At 45.0% G+C, this 21140-nt stretch overlaps 1 protein-coding gene across 11 annotated transcripts in view; it reads left to right on the top strand.

Annotated features, from left to right (window-relative positions):
* Positions 1-21140, top strand: part of MAP7D2 (MAP7 domain containing 2) — a 138894-nt gene that overhangs the window by 20650 nt on the left and 97104 nt on the right. The window contains exon 1 of one of the 11 annotated variants that reach the window (XM_089324914.1): positions 2220-2296. The exons of the other annotated variants lie outside the window; for them this stretch is intronic. The gene's annotated coding sequence lies outside the window, so the exon portion shown is untranslated. Of the gene's footprint in view, positions 1-2219; positions 2297-21140 lie in introns of those variants that run through there. 11 annotated transcript variants of the gene reach the window in all.

Raw genomic sequence — 21140 nt, 5'->3', positions numbered from 1 at the left:
TAGAATAGGCATATGTTAGCAGATGTTGCCAGACTTTTCCAAAGAGGGTTATATTAGTTTCCTATTGCTGCTCTAACAAACTACCACTAACTTAGTGATTTCAAGCTAAAGAAATTTATTATCTTAAAATTCTGGAGGTCAGAAATCCTAAAAGCAAGGTGTTAGCAGAGCCTTTCTGGAGGCTGTAGTGGAGAATCTGTTTTCTTGCCCTTTCTGGCTTCTGGAGGTTACCTGCGTGCCTCGACTCATGGTCCTCTCCCTCTGTTTTCAAGGCCAGCAGCACTGTATCTTCCAATCTCTGTCTCTGAGCTCTGCTTCCGTTGTCACATGTTTCATGCTTAACTCTCCTTCTTCCCTTGTGATTACCTTGAGCCCACCTAGAAAAGCTTGGATAATCTCCCCATCTCAAGAGCCTTAACTTAATCACATCTGCAAAGGACCCTTGTGTCACGAAGTAGCATAGTCATAGGTTCTAGGTACTAGCATGTGGACATCTCTGGGCAGCCATTATTTTGCATTCTTACCAGCATTGCTTGGGAGTTCCAGTTCTTCTGCATCCTTGTCAGTACTTGGTATTGTCAGTCTTTGAATTCGTTTTTTATTTGAAAGACAAAGTGACAGAGGAGAGACACACAGAGATCTTCTGTCTGCAGGTTCACTCCCCAAATGGCCTCAACAGCTAGATCTGGGCCAGGCTGAAGCCAGGGGCTAGGGACTCCATCTGGGTCTCCCATGTGAGTGGCAGGGACCCTAGTATTCGGGCCATCTTCCACTGCTTTCACAGTCACATTAGGAAGCTGGATTGGAAGCAGAGGAACTGAGACTCAAACTAGCACTCCAATGTGGGCTCTATCATTGCAAGTGGCGGCTTAACTCTGTGCCACAATGATGCCCCCTTGTTAATCAGTTTCTTAAAGATTTATTTATGTATTTTCAAAGTTACAGTTAGACAGGGAGGGCAGGGGCGATGGAGAGAAAGATCTTCCATCCACTGGTTCACTTCCCAGATGGCTGTAATGGCTGGGGACAGGCTTAGCTGAAGCCAGGAGCCAGAAGCTTCATCCAGGTCTCCCACATGGGTAGCAGGGGCTCAAATACTTGGGTCCTCTTATGCTACTTTTCCCAGGCTGTTGCTCCTCCGCGGGCTTGCGGGAGAATGACACCGGACGCTGTTTTCTTTCCCTGGTCCTTCCCGGATTTGCTGCCGCTCCCCCGCCTCAGCGGAGGAGCGGCACCAACGAGCTCTCCGACCTACTCTCTTAGGGGGGCCCCGCATGTTGTCTCTCTCCCTCTTTTATAGTCCTCTCCCACCAATCCGTGCTCCACTGCCCGCGCGCTGAGCACGCCGCCTTCCTCCAATCAGAGGTTGGATCAGGAATCAGCCAACTGATGAAGCAGCTGTGCCAGATTTGTTTACTCCCTCTCAGCGCCACATGGCGGGAGATCAGACGCATAGAGCTAGTTTCAGTCCACAGTCTCAGCACCTACCTGTCTCCCGGGTGCCGTGCCATGTTGCGGGAGATGGACCCTGCTCCCCACACCAGGCCATTAGCCTGATGCTGGATTAGAAGTGGAGCAGCTGGGACATGAACCCTTGCTCATATGGGATGCTGGCATCACAGGCAGCAACTTTACCCACTACGTGACAATGCTGCCTCCCTTATCCATCTTTTTATCATAAGCATTCTAGTGCCCACGTGGGAGCACATCCATGGCCACAGTCCCAGGCAGTGTATCTTCCTTTGTTGCAATAATAGCGTTATTGGCGGTTATCAGCATTCTGTTACGGATATTTGTTTACGTGACTCTGTCTTGGTCAAGGTGAACCTGCTTCATGAGACAGGGTATATGGTAGCTGATTTAGTAAATATTTATTGGATGCCAAGCTCTAACTGAGGGCAGTTTTTAGCAGAGCTAAAGATGTAAATTAAAGCCCATGCTTACAGTCTCATCTGCTTCAGTCACCTGGGTCTGAGGTAGACAAGGTTTTTCCCAAATAAAAATAGGACCAGAAAAAAGAAACTGGTTTCTAGGTTTTGCACACTTGTTATATTTCACAAGATAAGTTAATGTATAGATGAGTACTGCCCTAGAAGGATACTCGGGCCTCAATTCCTGAGGGCGTTGGTTGGAAATGACTTCACTGTATATGTAAATGAGTGGAAATGCAGTTCTGGCAGGCTTCTGGGAGCGTGATCTTGGACCTTTCTTAGGGACTCAAAGTTTCCTTTTTGCTGAGCTCTGCTCATGTAGCCACACATTGCAGCTTTTCACTCACAGAAGAAAAGACTGCAAGGTAAGTAGTACTCTTTTGATTCTGGGAGTTTAATATGTGTAGATTTAGACCCATCTTGGGGAAACTTAGGGCTGGAATGGCTGCGAAAGGTGATACCAGAGTAGAAGTGAATTTCTGATGTCCCTGTATAGTGGTGGGTGCAGATGTCTTGGTGTTCAAAAGAGAAACCTGGGAGGTAGGATTAGTGTTAGACAAAAGGCAGACAAGGTCATGATTTCATTTGGGAACATCTGATGTTAGAAATCATTTTCCATGTCTGTTTCATTCCCTAGTTCAACTTTGCTGGGCACACACCTGGTTTCGTGAGGACTATAAGGTTTCAGGACTTTAGTCTTATCTTTCCAGGCACAGAGGTTGGCAGTGTTCCCTGGCTTGGCATTACTTTGACCCTTCAGGGTGTGGTTGTGTGTGTGTGTGAGAGTGTGAGAGAGAGAGAAAGAGAAAGAGAGAGGGAAGGAGGGAGAAAGGGGGAGAGAGGGGGAGAGAGAAACTGCAGTATGACAGGGGACTTCCTTCCTTCCTCACAGGAAATCTGTGTGGTAGACCAAACCTGGCTGGTTGGTATTTGAAACAAAAGGGAATAAATCTTTGGAGAAAAATATTTCAGGTTAGGAGATTCTATGATGGGTCTATGCAGGGTTATTATTTTTTAAAATTAAATACTTTTATTTGTAAAAGCCAAAATGAACAAAACAACTGTCGCTCCCCCTCTTCGCGGAGGAACGACACAGGACCCTGCGCTGTTCTTTTGTCTGCTCGGCCCTTCCCGGGTTTGCTGCTGGTCCTTCCCGGGTTGGCTGCCGATCCTTCCACCTCCGTGGAAGGGCGGCTCCCCCTGCTACTTTCCCCACTTCCGCGGGGGAGCGGCACACCGCTGGCCGGCTCTCTCGGGGGCTGCTCAGATGTTATCCGGATTTTCCTCTTAGATGTTCCCGGTGCATGTTGTCTCTCTCCTCCTTTATAGTCCTCTTCCACCAATCCCAACTCTGCTACCCACACGCCGAATACGCTGCTCTCCTCCAATCAGGAGCAAGTCCTACAGTTTATTGGCTGAACTGGAGGCAGCTGTGTAGAAGCTGTTTCCTCCTCTCCCAGCACCATATTGTGGGAGAGCAGATGCATAGAATGTCTTAATTCCAGTAACTTAGTCTAGTCCGAGTTGCTCCCCACAAACAACCAATATTAGGTCTCAAAATTACCAAAGCAGACAATCACTAATAAATGGCATGCATCAATACAAAAGCTTTTTAATGAATTGTGCAGGGTTATTGATCTCTGTTTAAAGACATTGACAGTGTCATGGCTTTAATGATCTGAATATTTTACATGTATGACTCACACACAGAATGCTCCGAAACATGCCAGAATGGAGGCATGGCTAGACCTTGTACTGTGTAGCGGGTACACATACCGCAAGAGTTGGGACAGGCTGAGCTGGACTGTGGCTGTATGTTTGTGGAATCCTTATGACTTAGACATTCATTCTTCTCAGTGTATTGTGTTTGACTTGTGAAGGTCAGGTGGCTGCATTCATGCAGAGAACTGATCCTCCGGGATTTGGAGCAGTTCCTTCTTTGCTCCATGTCATCTTGAATCCAGGAGGTCAAGGGATTGGCCTTTTGGAGCTCACCTCTGTGAACTCCAGGTCTGGAAGGCACCTCAGAAAATGTGGGATGAGCTGCCCCCTGTAAATACGTAGGTGTTCACTTTCCCCAGGACAGATGTTGGATCTCAGTTCCATGGTCTCTGAGGCTGGAGAGATGCTCCTCACCTCCTGGGTCAAGAAGTTTTTGTTTTATTTGAAAGGCACACATCAAACACATACACAGAGAGAAATTTCCCATCCATGAGTTTACTCCTTAAATCCCCACAACAGGGGCCAGCATTGTGGCACAGTGGATTAAGCTGCCGCCTACAATGTCAAATCACATATGGGTTCCAGTTGGAGTCCAGGCTGCTCCACTTCCAATTCAGCTCCCTGCTGCTAATGTGTCTGGGAAAGCAGCAGAAGATGACCCAAGTGCTTGGATCCCTGACACCCATGTGGGAGACCTGGATGGAGTCGTAGGCTCCTAGTGAGCCAGTGGATGGAAGATATCTCTCTTTCTTTTCTCTGTTTCTCTCTCTCTGTCTCTCTCTGTCTCTTACTCTGCCGTCCAAATAAATAGATAAAAAATTTTTTGAAATCCCCATAACAGCTGGGGCTGAGCCGAGTTGAAGCCAGAAGCTGGGAACTCCATCCAGGTCTTGTACATGGGTAACAGGCACCCAAGTACTTACATTAGCAGGAAGCTGGAATTAGGAGCAGAACCAGAACATCAACACAGGCACTGGTATATGGAATGGGGGTGTCCCAAGTGGTATCTTAAACAAATACACTCCCCAGGAAGTTCTTTATGTTGATACAAATATTTCTTCCCTCGCTGCACTCTGTGGACAGGCAGGACAACCACTTGGTGTCCTTTTTGTAAACCCTCCCAGTCTCTATATCATGGTGACCAAAATCTCTTCTGTGGACTATTATTACTCCAAGTTCCTTAAACCCTTCTGATGTTGCTTTTTGTTTGGCATTTATTCCTGCAACACTAGTGTTTCCCTTCTCTAACCTGTACACAAATTGCCCATAACATAGCCCCTTCACCTCTTTCTTGGTTAAGCATTTGCCACTAAAAATTTTAATTGGTGGTGCCTGCGCTGTGGTGTAGTGGGTAAAGCTGCCACCTACAGTTCTGGCATCCCATATGGTCACTGGTTTGAGTCCTGGCTGCTCCACTTCTGATCCAGCTCTCTGCTATGGCCTGGGAAAGCAGTAGAAAATGACCCAAGTCCTTGGGCTTCTGCACCCGTGTAGGAGGCCCAAAAGAAGTTCCTGGCTCCTGGCTTTGGATTGGCCCAGCTCCGGCTGTTGCAGCCATTTGGGGAGTGAACCAGCAGATGGAAGACTTCTCTCACTCTCTGCCTCTCTGTAACTTTGCCTTTCAAATAAATAAATAAATAGATTTATAAAAATAAAAAATCTTAATTTGTCACTAACTAGTTATGGGGCTGCAAGTTAGTGTCCTGGCCAGTTCTAGTCTGTTTCTTTACTTGTAAAATGGGGATAATAATTGAAAGTCCTCCCAGGGTTGATGGAAAGATATGAGTTAATGCATGGTAAATGTTTAACATGCCATATGGTCACCAGTTTGTGTCCTGGCTGCTACTCTTCCAATCCAGCTCTCTGCTAATGGCCTGGGAAAGCAGTAGAAGACAGCCCAAGTGATCGGGCCCCTGTACCCATCTGGGAGACCCAGAAGAAGTTCCTGTTTCCTGGCTTTGCTTTGGTCCAGCCCCAGCTGTTGTGGCCATTTGGGGAGTGAACTGGTGGATGAAAGACCTCTCATTCTGTCTCTCCATCTCTCTGTAACTCTGCCTCTCAAATAAATAAATAAATCTTTAAAAAATATTTTTGTACACATTTATATCAATATTGATATGTTTATATATAGTCCTGGCCTTTTGAGTAGTTGATGACCTAGTGATATAGGCTGTCTCTAATTTACTATAATCCTATAATCCAAATGTAGAACCGAAGAGTTCCATAAATGGAAATACAGTGATGCACTGCTGAATAAGGGGGAAATGTTCTGAGAAATGCATTGCTAGGAATTTTTGTCTTTGTGCAAATATTATGGAGTATACTTACACAAACTAAGATGGGTGTAATGTCACTAGTGATAACAGTCTTATGAGACCACCATATTATATATGGTCCCTCATTGACTGAAATGTCATTTTGTGATATATGACTATAAAAAAAAGGATCATAAGGCCATTGACCAGCAAACAGTTCATTCTGACTTAAGGAGTTGGGTCAGTTTTTGCTTATATGTCTTCATGGCTAGTGATTTCTTTGGGATAGACAGCCATGTATACTTGGGTGCCTTGTAGTTAGTGGGACAGCCTTGACAAGTATTCAGCATATCATTACTGGAGGCTGATGTCTTGGGCCAAGCTCTCCATTTTCTGCATAGGAATGATTTTTTTTCTATAATTCAGAGCTTAGTTTATATGTTGAAATTCTTAAAGTATACAGTTGGGCCCTTTTCAGCAGACTGTTAGGCCAGTGGCCTTCCTTTTCCTTTTCCTGTATGTACAGTCACACACCACATAGCAATAGACTGCAGATCCAGCAGTATATACCATTTACTGTATAGCTCATAGCCTAGGTGTGTAGTAGGCTATACCATCTAGATTTGTATAAGTACATTTTCTTATGTTTGCACAGTGAAATTACCTAACAGTGCATTTCCCAGAATGCATCTCCATTGTTAGGTTTCATATGTCAGAGTCTCTTGTCTTAGATCCTAGTTCTCATTGTTCTAACTGAGCTTTCTCTTCCTACTTTGTACAGTTAGTATATTTCCACAGATGTGGGGAAGGGAGGAACACTTACTTTTTGCCCTATCCCTCTTTGTCACACACATACTGGTAGATGCTTTGCCCCTCACATCGACCCAGAGGTCAAGAGAAAGTCAGCTTACTTTCTAGAACTGTGGAAACGGCACATTCCTTTTGGCTCTTAGAAGAGAGTTGCATAGTGTGCTGTTAAGTTTTTACGTTGAAGAGTTTAGATTCTGTCTGCCTAACATGGTAACCATATTGGTAGCCTTATATGGTTATTTAATTACAATTAAATTTAAAATGTAGTTTTGTGGTTGTACTAGCCATGTTTCAAGTGTTCAGTAGCCCATGTCATTAGTGGCTACTATACTGGGACCATGTAGATACAGAACATTTCTGTCATTGTAGAGTGTTGCATGGGCTAGGCATAGTCTAGGGGGTTGGCTTACAATTGTAGGCTACTTAATGCAGAGGAAAACATAGAAGTTCATTTGTGCTGCATTGATTGTTTTTTCAAATATTTATTTTAAAGAGTTACAGAGAGAGGTGGAGATACAGAGAGAGGTCTTCCATCTGCTGGTTCACTACCCAAATGGCTGCAATGGCCAGAGCTGAGCCAATCCGAAGCCAGGAGCCAGGAGCTTCTTCTGGTTCTTCTATATGCATGCAGGGACCATGTGCAAGGACTTGGGCCATCCTCCACTGCTTTCCCAGGCACATTAGGAGGGAGCTGGATCGGAAGTGGAGCAGCCGGGACCCAAACCAGTGCCCATATGGGATGCCAGCACTACAGGCTGGGGCTTTGACCCACTGTGCCACAGTGCTGGCCTCTGGGGTCTTTTTTTTAAATGAAGTTATTTTTAATTCCATTTTCCCACAAACTTTAAAAAATATTTATTTACTAGACAGGAAGAAAAAGCTCCATCCAGTGGTTCACTCCCCAGATGGTGGTTAGGAGCAGGGGGCAAAACCTGGAGCTCCATCCAGGTCTCCCACGTGGATGGCAGGAACTCAACTACCCCAATTACTTGAGCCATCACTTGTGCCTCTAAGAGTCTATTATTTATTGGCAGGAAGATAGAGTCAGGAGACAGAGTAGGAACTGAGTATCTGAATGCAGGGACTTTGATGTGGGATGCAGAGGTCTTCACTGCTAGGTCAGATGCTTGCCCTCTGGAGTCTTTTTTTAGCAGGTATCATGGGCAAGTTATACATTTTCTCATTTTCCTCTGAAGGTTCGATAATTTTGGTCTATGAACTGAACTGACAGTGGGCAGATTAATAGGAAAAATATCCATGAAATTTATTTCATGTGAAGGCACAGAAACCACAGATAAAGTAAATGAGACTCAAAGAAAGGACCGAACTGCTGAAGTTTATGTATCATTCTGTGTTTTTTTAAAAAGATTTATTTATTTGAAAGGCAGAGTTACAGAGAGGCAGAGAGAGAAAGAGGGGTCTTCCATCTGCTGGTTCACTCCCCAGTTGGCCACAATGGCTGGAGTTGTGTCAATAAAAGCCAGGATCCAGGAGCTTCTTTCAGGTCTCCCACGCAGGTACAGGGGCCCAAGGAGCTGGGCTATCTACTGCTGCTTTCCCAGGCCATAGCAGAGAGCTGGATTGGAAATGGAGCAGCTGGGATCTAAACCAGCACCCATATGGGATGCCAGCACTGCAGGCAGTGGCTTTACCTGCTATGCCACAGAGCTAGCCCCTTTATCATTGTGTATTACAGAAAGAAAAAAATAGAAGCCAGGGGTTTCTGGGGAGAAGTGAGGACATGCTCTGAGAGGTTGAGGAGAAGAATTCATGATGAACAAAGGTTTGTCTTATTATGCATATAAAAATTCCCAGGTAATCCTTCTTGGATCCTTTTAGGAAGGTAAGGTGGAACATGGAAGAGAAACACCTCCATTTGCTACTGTTGCTTACCAGTTTTTAGAGCTGTTTCTGCCTTCAGTTTCTGGAAATATGCCAGAGAGATAGACTTTGGGGTCACACATTCTGGGAGAATTCCAAAGTATCAAGTGTGGATTCTTAGATGTGAGGACCCTGTTCTTTAAATTTTTTTTTGTAGTAGAAATATACATAAAACTCGGGGCTGGCGCTGTGGTGCAGCAGGATAAAGCTCTGGCCTGAAGCGCTGGCATCCCACTTAGGCGTGAGTCCCAGCTGCTCCTCTTCCGATCCAGCTCTCTACTATGGCCTAGGATAGTAGTAGAAGATGGCCCAAATCTTTGGGCCCTTGCACCTGCGTGGGAGACCTGGAAGAAGCTCCTGGATCCTGGCTTCGGGTTGGTGCAGCTCTGGCCATTGTGGCTGTCTGGTGAGTGAACCAGCAGATGGAAGACCTCTCTCTCTGTCTTTGCCTCTCTCTGTATCTGTCTTTAAAATAAATAAAATAAATCGCTAAAAAAAAAGAAATATACATAAACAAATTGTCATTTTGAGTGTATAATTCAGCGATGACAAAATTAGATTTAAAACTCAGTTCCATGGTTGTGCTAGCCATGTTTCAAGTGCTTAGTAGCCCACGTGGTTAGTGGCTACGGAATTGAACAGTGCAGATTCATGATGTAACCATTACCACTATCTGTTTCCTGAATGTTTTGATTATCAACAAAAGAAACTCCATACTTGTTAAACAGTGCCCAGCCCCTGGTAACTACCATTCTACTTAATCTCTCTGTGCATTTGCCTATTTGTGGCACTTGAAGTAAGTGGAAACACACAGTATTTATACTTTTGTGACTTATTTCACTTAGCATAATATTTTCAGGATTCATTCGTACTGTAGTACATATCAGAATTTTTTTCTTAAAGATTTATTTATTTATTTGAAAGTCAGAGTTACACAGAGAGAGGAGAGGCAGAGAGAGATCTTCCATCTGCTAGTTTACTCCCCAACTGGCCGCAACGGCTGGAGCTGCACTGATCCGAAGCCAGGAGCCAGGAGCTTCTTTCGTGTCTCCCACGTGGATGCAGGGGCCCAAGAACTTGGGCCGTCCTCTACTGCTTTCCCAGGCCAAAGCAGAGAGTTGGACTGGAAGTGGAGCAGCCAGGTATCGAACTGGCGCCCATATGGGATGCCAGCGCTTCAGGCCAAGGCGTTAACTTGCTATGCCACAGCTCCGGCCCCCATATCAGAATTTAATTGCTTTTTAAAATAAGGCTAACATTTCATTGTATGGATATACCTTTTTCTAGTATGGATATACTGTGTTTTGCTTATCTGTTTGTCAGTGGACATTGGGAATTGCTTCCCCCTTTGGACTACTGTGGGTAATGCTGCTATGAACATGAATATGCAAATATATATTTTGAGTCCATGCTTTCTGTTCTTTTTAGTATGTACCCAAAAGTGGAATGGCTGGATTGTATGGTAAATCTGTGTTTGGCCTTCATTTTTTAAAAAGACATCAAAAATTATGGTGATATAATGCACATAATGTCAGTTTCACCCTTGTAAAGTATACAGTTCAGTGGCTTTTTTCCACTGTTTTCACTAGGTTGTACAGTCATCTACACATTCACTAGTTTTTATAGGGGGAGATGGAGAGAGAATCTGGAGAGTGGCTTAGGAGTAAGAAGGACGCTTTCAGTATTAGTATGAGTTTCTTTTTTTTTTTTAAAAAAAGAAAAGTTTTGTTTGTACCGAATCCATGAAGTGCCATACAACCTTTACCAAGAACATTCTACCCACTACAAAGACCTGAAGTTCAGAAAGGCTCCCTTGCTGTCTGACATATTTTCAGCTACTCATGAGGCTTTGTTTTATGGAACTTGATGTTGAAAAACCTCACAAATGGATCAGATTGCCCAGCAATGTTCTGGAAGGTTGCCTCTTGTAGGAGCAGACAGAGGCTTTCATGTCACGTTCATTTTGTTAGAAGGCCTTCCCTGGCTTGGAGTTGTTTTTCTTTCTCTGGTTCCGATCCCAAAATCTGTGGCTACTTGGATTTCCAAACATAAAACAAGTCATTTAGGAGCTGGTGTTCTGGCACAACTGGTTAAGGCGCTGCCTGCAATGCCGGCGTTTCACACGAGCTCTGGTTTGAGTCCCAGCTGCTCCATTTCTGATCCAGCTCCCTGCTAATGCTCCTGGGAAAGCAGCAGAAGATGGCCCAAATGCTTTGCGCTCCTGCCACCCATGTGGGAGACCTGGACAGAGTCCTGGGCTCCTGACTTCCGCCTGGCCCATTGCCTCTGTTGGAGCCATTTGGGGAGTGAACCAGCACATGCAAGATAATGTGTCTCCCTCTCTGTAACTTTGCCTTTCAGACAAATTATTTAAAAAAAAAAAAGTCATTTATAATAAATGCCTTAAACATTTGATTTTCAGGTTCATATTGCTATGCTTTGGAGCAAAGAATAAAACCCAACCACTTCTGCTATTATGTGCCATTCATACATACCAGGGTGCACTGCTTTCTATTTTTTCTCATCATGTAGTTGTGCTTTTAATGTTTTATGCTTTGGGCATGGTTGTATTGTTATTTTTTTTCTGATACTTGGCCAGTTTTATTACCCTTTTTAAAAATAAGTTTTTAGGCCGGCGCCGCAGCTCACTAGGCTAATCCTCCGCCTAGCGGCGCCGGCACACCGGGTTCTAGTCCCGGTCAGGGCGCCGGATTCTGTCCCGGTTGCCCCTCTTCCAGGCCAGCTCTCTGCTGTGGCCAGGGAGGGCAGTGGAGGATGGCCCAAGTGCTTGGGCCCCGCACCCCATGGGAGACCAGGAGAAGCACCTGGCTCCTGCCATCGGATCAGCGTGGTGCGCTGGCCGCAGCGCGCCGGCCGCGGCAGCCATTGGAGGGTGAACCAACGGCAAAGGAAGACCTTTCTCTCTGTCTCTCTCTCTCACTGTCCACTCTGCCTGTCAAAAAAAAAAGTTTTTATATTTATTTGAAAAACAAAGGGGAAAGGGGAGAGATCTTTCACCTGTCAGTTTACTCTCCAAAGGTCCACAACAGGCAGGTCAGAGCCAGGAACTCAATCTGGGTCTCCCACATGGGTGGCAGGAACTTAAATACTCAAGCTACCACCCACTGCCTCCCAGAGTGTACAGTAGCAGGAAGTTGGGATCAAGAGTGGATCTGGGGCCGGCGCCGCGGCTCACTAGGCTAATCCTCCGCCTAGCGGCGCCGGCACACCGGGTTCTAGTCCCGGTCGGGGCTCCGGATTCTGTCCCGGTTGCCCCTCTTCCAGGCCAGCCCTCTGCTGTGGCCAGGGAGTGCAGTGGAGGATGGCCCAGGTGCTTGGGCCCTGCACCCCATGGGAGACCAGGAAAAGCACCTGGCTCCTGGCTCCTGCCATCGGATCAGCGCGGTGCGCCGGCCGCAGCGCGCCGTCCGCGGCGGCCATTGGAGGGTGAACCAACGGCAAAAAGGAAGACCTTTCTCTCTGTCTCTCTCTCTCTCACTGTCCACTCTGCCTGTCAAAAAATAAAAAAAAATAAAAAAAAAAAAAAAAGAGTGGATCTGGGACTTAAACCCAGACACTCTGATATGAGATGTGGGTTTCCCAAGCAGCATCTTAGCTACTATACCAGAGCCCCCCCTCTCCCGCCCATTTTTATTTTCTTTTTAAATGTACTATACATGTAAAGAATACAGTTTAGTGGTTTTTAGGTTATTCATGCAGTTGTACACCTGTCACCCTAATCAATTCCAGAATATTTTCATCACCCCAAAAAGAAAGCACACACTCATTAGCAGTCACTGTCTATTTCTCCTAGTCCCCAGCTCTAGGCAGCCCAACCACTAAGCTACTCTGTCTTTATAGATTTTTTTGGTCTGTTTTTCTTTTTTGCATTCTTGTTTAACAGTGATTTTTCTCCCCTCTATAATATTACCTCCAACCTTTCCTTCCCTCCCTGTTCTGTTCTTCTCTTTTTCTTCTTCCTCCCTCTCTCCTCTCTTCTTATATTAGCAGGTTAGCTGTAAATCCTCCCTAAACAGTTCCCCAACTGGATGAATTGGTGGACAAGGCACAGCTGTAAGAATTTGTCCAAAAAAGCAGAGGTGAATAGATAGTGTAATTGAGTTTTAGAATGGCCTTCTAATGCATCTGCCTTCATGCTGTCATTATGAGGCTGGCTGGCTTTCTTTTCACTGGATGGGCGGTAAAGATTTTGAGAGCTAGGCCAGTGTGTGGGAGTGGGATGGAAGTACCTTGGGGACTGACCACTGACGTCATTATCTAGGAAGCATGAATTGATATTTCAGTGTGTGTCTGGTGTGAGCAAGTTCTGGGACAGAAGTCAAATGCTCACTTTCCAAATGTAAGGCTTCTAAATGTGTAAATTCAACATGATTATTCTCAGAAACAATGTTCAATAAAGTGTATTTTCAACATCTACAAATATCAGTATTTGGCATGGGAAGCATTATTATTGGTAGTGAGAAAATATAGATTCAGTTTAGCTTTTTGCTTGCTTTTGTAGCCAAATCCGTTGGTTTGAATCCTGGTTCTGCTACTTTTACTAATCATATGACCTTGAGCCAAGTCACTTAACCTCTCGGGAAGCCATCTCTCCTCCTCTGTGGAACAGGAGAATAATAAATCTGGCCTCATGAAGTTGTTGTGGAGAGCACTTTACATGGATCTGGCACAGAGCAAGAGCTCATTGAGTGTTAGTTGTTATTAAGAGGCCATATTTTATTGTATGCCTGCTGTATACAAGGCACCAGTTTTGTTTTTGGTGAATAAACTAAAGCCCCTTGAATGGAATTTGAGCTTTCTCTGTACAGTAATCACAAACAAATTTTCACAAACACTGGTGATTGTAGACATTGACATAAGAAAGATTTGGCTAAGATTAAGTTCTTGCTTAGAATTGAAAATACTGTAATTTCTTTTTTTTCTTTTTTTTTTTTTTTTTTTTGACAGGCAGAGTGGACAGTGAGAGAGAGACAGAGAGAAAGGTCTTCCTTTTTCCATTGGTTCACCCCACAATGGCCGCTGTGGCCGGTGTACTGTGGCCAGCGCACCACACTGATCCGAAGCCAGGAGCCAGGTGCTTCTCCTGGTCTCCCATGTGGGTGCAGGACCCAAGCACTTGGGCCATCCTCCACTGCACTGCCGGGCCACAGCAGAGAGCTGGACTGGAAGAGGAGCAACCAGGACAGAATCTAGCGCCCCAACCGGGACTAGAACCTGGGGTGCCGGCGCCGCAGGCAGAGGATTAGTCTTATTGAGGTGCGGCGCCGGCCAGTAATTTCTTCTTTAAGTATATATTTAAAAAATTTTTTTTTATTTGGGAAACAGGGACACAAAGAACCTATCCACTGACTCACCCCCTAAATAATGCAGCATTCCCTGTCTAGAGCTGAAACCAGAGTCCAGCAATGCAATCCAGGTTTCCCATGTGAGCATCAAGAACCCAGTCACTTGAGCCATCATGACTGCCTTCCAGGGTCTGCATTAGCAGGAAGCTAGAGTCAGGAGCAGAGCCAAGTATTGAACCCAGGCATTCTGATATATGACAGGACATCCTAACATGTCCACTACTGGGTCAAATGCCTGCCCCAGTATTGTAATTTCTTGTGCATAAATTAAAACATTTTATCATTTACTATTGCCACTGGTGACTTTAATTGAAGCAAACCATCTTTTTCTTTTTTTTTTTAAGATTAATTATTTATTTGAAAGTCAGAGTTACAGAGATAGAGAAGGAGAGGCAGAAAGAGACAGAGAGACAGAGGTCTTCCATCCACTGGTTCACTCCCCAGATGACCTCAATGGTTGGAGCTACACTGATCCAAAGCCAGGAGCCAGGAGCCTCTTTTGGGTCTCTGCCGTGGGTGCAGGGGCCCAAGGACTTGGGCCATCTTCCACTGCTTTCCCAGGCCATAGCAGAGAGCTGGATCGGAAGTGGAGCATCGGGGACTCAAACCAGCGCCCATATGGGATGCCAGCGCTGAAGGCAGTGGCTTCACTCACTGCACCACAGCGCTGCCCCACCCCCCCAAACTGTCTTTTTCAAAACAAATAACCTTGATCAAAAAGGGTAGTCAGCGTCCTACTTAATGAGACTACTAATTGCTTTTGGTATTAAAAAGACATCAGCAGTGTTTGTTCTTGGGCATACTATATATATCTCCCGTTCCATTACCTCTCCATTATGATGGGATTGGAACAAGTACCAGAAGGCCCATGCTGTGGAACTTCCTGAGCCAAATGAGAGAGAAGCATAGTGTACTCTTCATACACGATCTGTCTTGTCTTTCCTTGTGTTGCAGGTTATATTTTGATTGGTAGAAAAAGAATAAGCTGCTGTTTAGGGAGGAAATTTGTGCTTTTGTTTCTTTTTTTTCTAAAGATTTATTTATTTGAAAGTCAGAATTACAGAGAGAGAGGGAGAGACAGAGAGATCTTCCATCCACTGGTTCACTCCCCAAATGGCCGCAACAGCCAAGGCCGGACCAGGCTGAAGCCAGGAGCCAGGAGGTTCATCCAGGTCTCCCAAATGAGTGCAGGGACCCAAGCACATGGGCTATCTTCTGCTTCCCCAGGCACATTAGTAGGGAGCTGAATCAGAAGTGGAACAGCCGGGACTTGAACCAGCACCCAATTGGGATGCAACACTGCAAACCGCTGCTTATCCTGCAGAGCCACAGTGCTGGCCCTGTTTTATTTCTTAAAACAGGAAATGCTAAGTATTCTGATGATAGAAGTCATGTGTCTCTTTTAGCCTGGGAGGACCTCTGGGCTCCGAGAGCCTACAGGAGTAGGGTGCTAAATTCCCCAGTAGCAAGGGCTGGGCAGTAGTTGCCTCCCAGAGGCATCTTTAGATACTGCTTCAGCCCCTCACTCAATGTTTGTTTGTTTCTTTCTTTCTTTCTTTCTTTTTCTTTTTTTTTTTTTTTGACAGGCAGAGTGGACAGTGAGAGACAGAGAGAAAGGTCTTAATTTTTCCGTTGGTTCACCCACAGTGGCTGCTGCGGCCGGTGTGCTGCGGCTGGCGCACCGTGCTGATCCAAAGCCAGGAGCCAGGTGCTTCTCCTGGTCTCCCATGCGGGTGCAGGGCCCAAGCACTTGGGCCATCCTCCACTGCACTCCCGGGCCACAGCAGAGAGCTGGCCTAGAAGAGGAGTGACCGGGACAGAATCCGGCGCCCCAACTGGGACTAGAACCTGGTGTGCCAGTGCCGCAGGCGGAGGATTAGCCTATTGAGCCACAGCGCCAGCCTCTTTTTTTTTTTTTTTTAAAGATTTATTTATTTATTTGAAAGTCAGAGTTACACACAGAAGGAGAGGCAGAGAGAGAGGTCTTCCATCCACTGGTTCACTCCCCAATTAGCCGCAACGGCTGGAGCTGTGCCAATCTGAAGCCAGGAGCTTCTTTCAGGTCTCCCATGTGGGTGCAGGGGCCCAAGGACTTGGGCCATCTTGTACTGCTTTCCCAGGCTATAGCAGAGAGCTGAATCGAAAGTGGAGCAGCTGGGACTAGAACCCGGTGCCTATATGGGATGCCAGCACTGCAGGCGGCGGCTTTACCCGCTCTGCCACAGCGCCGGCCTCCCAAGGCTCTTGACATGAGCTGCCAAGGCTATGGAAGCCTTTTGAGTCTACACTCTCCATCAGTATTTAGGCAAGACCATAAGCAAAGTGGAAGTTCTCTCCTCCCTTCAGAGAAAAGTACTTCCTTCTTTGATGACCACTTCTTTCCCCTGGGGTCTTATCCACCAAGGTCCTTCATGTAGGCTATTTTTCGCCACAGTGTCTTTTTTTTTTTTTATTTTTTTTTTTTATTTTTGACAGGCAGAGTGGACAGTGAGAGAGAGAGACAGAGAGAGAAAGGTCTTCCTTTGCCGTTGGTTCACCCTCCAATGGCCGCCGCTGCAGCCGGCGCACCGCGCTGATCCGATGGCAGGAGCCAGGAGCCAGGTGCTTTTCCTGGTCTCCCATGGGGTGCAGGGCCCAAGCACCTGGGCCATCCTCCACTGCATTCCCTGGCCATAGCAGAGAGCTGGCCTGGAAGAGGGGCAACCGGGACAGAATCCGGCGCCCCAACCGGGACTAGAACCCGGTGTACCGGCGCCGCAAGGTGGAGGATTAGCCTATTGAGCCACGGCGCCGGCTCGCCACAGTGTCTTGGCTTTCCATGCCTGAAAGGCTCTCATGGGCTTTTCAGCCAGACCAGAATGCCTTAAGGGCTATTTGAATAGTTTTTATTTGCTTATATTTATTTCAGTTTTTATACCTTTTCTCAGAAGAAATGTGATCAGTAGTTTTCCTTATGTGAGATTCAAGTGCTGTTTTGGGAAAGAATTTTTAAATTTTTTTATTTGAGAGTCAGAAAGGTAGCTTCCACTTTCTGGTTCTTCCCAAATGCCCACAACAGCTAGAGCTGGGCCAGGCTGAGGCCAAGAGCCTGAAACTAAATCTGGGTGGCAGGCAGGGACCCAGGTACTTGAACCATCATCTGCTACCTTTCAGGGTGCACATTAGCAGGAAGCTGGAATGGAGAGTGAAGCCAGGACTCAAACCTAGGCACTCTGATATGGGATGAGAGCATTTCAGTTGGTGTCTCAATTGCTAAACCAAATGTCCACCTCTGGAAGAATTTTTAAATATATTCTGGACATAAATTCTTTCTCTGACATTTGTAATGTGAATATTTTCTCATTTTGTATGCCTTTTTATTTATTTATTTATTTATTTTGACAGGCAGAGTAGACAGTGAGAGAGAGAGAGAGAGACAAAGGTCTTCCTTTGCCGTTGGTTCACCCTCCAATGGCTGCAGCAGCCGGTGCGCTACGGCCGGCGCATTGCGCTGATCCGAAGCCAGGAGCCAGGTGCTTCTCCTGGTCTCCCATGCAGGTGCAGGGCCCAAGGACTTGGGCCATCCTCCACTGCACTCCCGGGCCACAGCAGAGAGCTGGCCTGGAAGAGGGGCAACTGGGACAGAATCCGGCGCCCCGACCGAGAATAGAACCCGGTGTGCCGGCGCCGCGAGGCGGAGGATTAGCCTAGTGAGCCACGGCGCCGGCCAACCTTTTTATTTTAATATTGTCTTTTGAAAAGCAGAAGATGTAAATTTTGACATGTGATTCATTAATCTTTTACTTTTTTAATTTGAGCTTGTTGTGTTCTAAGAAATACTTCCTTCCCAAAATCATGAAGAGTTTTCTCATAAAAATTTTATAGCTTTCTGTTTTACATTTAGTTCAGTTTTTAGTTAATTTTTATATATGATACAGTTATGGATCAAGGCTTATTTTTTGCCTACAGATGTCTACTTGTTGCAACACCGTTGAAAAGACCATTGTTTTCCTTTGAGGCCTTTGTCAAATATTCAGTTGCTTATATACTATGTGTGGATCTATTTTTGGACTCTTCATTCTTTTATTTATATAAGGTGAACAAACTTCACGTATTTCATATATACAGATTTAGGAGCATAATGATACTTCCCACCCTACCCTCCCTTCCACCCACACTCCTGCCCTCATTTCTCCTTTCTTTCTTACTCTTTCTTTTAATTTTTACAATGACATACTTTCAGTTTATTTTATGATCATAAGATTAACCCTCCACTAAGTAAAGAATTCAACAGATGGAAGGAAAAAAACATGGTTCTTCAACAGTAAAGACAAGGGCTGTAAACAATAATCAATTCTCAAAATGCCAATTTCACTCATATACATTAAATTTTTTATTACTACATACCAGGGAAGACATATTAGTATTTATCTTTTGGGAAATGGCTTAATTCACTCTGTGTAATGATTTCCAGTTGCATCCATTTTGTTGCGAAAGACAGGATTTCATTCTTTTTATGGCTGAGTAGTATTCCGTAGTGTATATATACCACATTTTCTTTACCCAGTCGTTCATTGATGGGCATCTGAGTTGATTCCATATCTTCGCTATTGTGAGTTGAGGTGTACATTCTGTTCTGTTGATCTTTGTCCTTATGCCAATACCACATTGTCTCAATTATTGGAAGCTATATTTATAATAAGCACCCCAAGAATGTTCTCATAATCGTATACATTTGAGAAACACTATGCTGGATTTTGCTAACGACCCTTCCAACAGTGATCATCCTAAATCTGTTTAATATCAACAAATCAGCCTCAATTTGTGTTCTGATCCTTTCTACTCAAAATGAGGTTCACAGATCAATGTCAACATCACCTGGGAACTTGTTGAAAATGCAGTCTCAGGCCCATCCCAGATCTACTGCAGAGAATCTGCAGTATAACAGTATTCCTAGGTGATTCACATCAAGTTTTCAATGCAGTTTCCTAGATATCATTCCTCTGAAGTAGGTTTCTTAACTTTTTGGGTCATTAATAACTCCACAATGATTGTAAATATTTTACTCAGCAGCAGTCATGTGTGTCTGAAATACCATAATTTCCAGAAATCAAGAGGGCTAGATTTTTTGAAGGTTTAATGTCCAAGGCAGGTCCTAAAAGTCCTTTCCTTAGAGGCTCACAATTTAGTATTTTGTTGTAGGTTTTTGTTGTGAATGTGGAATATAGTTTTCTCTGCAACCTATGCCTTTAAGACAAGGCCTTACCTTTCATCTCTAAGCAGCTGCCTCATAGACACACACATACACACACACACAGACACACACATGCCCCAATTTGTTATATTTTGAAATCAGACTACCTAAGTTGTCATCTACTTCTGCCATTTACTAGGTCTGTGACCTCAGGAAAGAGTATTTTTTTTTTTAATACTCATCTGTTAATTTGAAGGGGAAGAGGGAGAGACAGAGAGACAGGTTTTCCTTTCTCTCATTCATTTCCCAAATGTTTACAATGACTGGGCTGGTCTAGGCCATAGCCAGGAGCCTGGAGTTCCATCTGGGTCTCCCATGTGGGTGGCAGGGGCCCAAGTACTTGAGCCATCCTTTGCTGCTTTCTCAGGCACACTGGAAGGTAGCTGGATCAGAAGCTAAACAACCGTGTTCCTAAAGTTGTAATTGTGAAATGTATAACGTTTGTAAATGTAAAACTGCATAATTCCACATACATTCCCACGGAATTACTTCTAAGGGTACAGTTTAAAAACTTGTGATCGGACCCCAAATCCCCTTTAAGCTGGGTGATAAAAATAGCATTTTAAATCTTAAAGTAAGGGGCTGGGTTAACGCCCTGGCCTGAAGCGCAGGCATCCCATGTGGGTGCCATTTCTAGTCCCGGCTGCTCCTCTTCCAATCCAGCTCTCTGCTATGGCCTGGGAAAGCAGTACAAGATCGCCCAAGTCCTTGGGCCCCTGCACCCTTGTGGAGACCTGGAAGAAGCTCCTGGCTCCTGGCTTCAGATCAGTGCAGCTCCAGCTGTTGCGGCCAAATGGGGAGTGAACCATCTGATGGAAGACTTCTCTCTCTATCTCTCCTCTCTCTGTGTAGCTCTGACTTTCAAATAAATAAATAAATCTTTAAAAAAAAGTTAAAGTGATCATATAAAATAGGATTAAGTGTTTGGTAATAATAATAGAATTAAAAAGGAATGAGTGTTCCAACATGGGAAGTGGTCTACACATCAGACTCAGAATGACAATTGCTTTAAGTAGCACTCTGACCTCAGAAGCAGCCCTCAAAGGCATCCTGGTCTGGGTGAAAAGCCCATGAGAGCATTTCAGGCATGGAAGGCCAAAACACTGTGGCAAAAAGTATCCTACATTTAGGACCTCTGTGGGTGAGACTCTAGTGGAAAGAGTGGTAATCAAAAAAGGATGTACTTTTCTCTGAAGGGAACATCCACTTTGCTTATGGCCTTGTCTAAATACTGAAGGAGTTTGTGGATTCAGAAGGCTTCCATAGCCTTGGCAACTTGTGTTAAGAGCCTTGGGTGATCACTGATGTCATAGATAAGAGTATTGATTGTTAAATTAACAACAGGAGTCACTGTGCACAAACTTCCCATGCAGGAAGTAAAACTTGTTCTCAAAGATTTACCTCATTTTAGTATATTAAGTAGAGGATATTCTTATGTCCTATAAGCTATAGTTATGTCTAAGTGCTTGCAAAAGATATAGCATTCGTGGATTATTCTTCAGAGTTAATTAAGTTTCTCAAAAAAATGCTTAAAAATGAAAAAATTAAAAAATATAAATTAACCTCAAAGATTTACTTTCATTGAATTAAAAATATGTTTTCCTTATTGTAAAAATAATCCTTCTGGTGTTCTGTTGCACAGTAGGATAACAGTAGTTAACAATAACATTGTAGGGGCTGGTGCTGTGGAGCAGCGGGTTAACGGCCTGGCCTGAAGCGCCGGCATCCCGTATGGGCACCGGTTCTAGTCCTGGCTGCTCCACTTCCGATCCAGCTCTCTGCCATGGCCTGGAAAAGCAGTAGAAGATGGCCCAAGCCCTTGGGCCCCTGCACACCCACATGGGAGACCCAGAAGAAGCTCCTGTCTCCTGGCTTCAGATTGGTACAGCTCCAGCAGTTGCAGCCAATTGAGGAGTGAACCAGTGGATGGAAGACCTCCCTC

Source organism: Oryctolagus cuniculus, chromosome X (genome assembly GCF_051225735.1).
Source record: "Oryctolagus cuniculus isolate XC-2025 breed Fujian yellow rabbit chromosome X, ASM5122573v1, whole genome shotgun sequence".
Taxonomy (NCBI): domain Eukaryota; kingdom Metazoa; phylum Chordata; class Mammalia; order Lagomorpha; family Leporidae; genus Oryctolagus; species Oryctolagus cuniculus.
The sequence above is the reverse complement of the archived record's forward strand: the minus strand, read 5'-3'. Positions and strand labels throughout refer to the sequence as shown.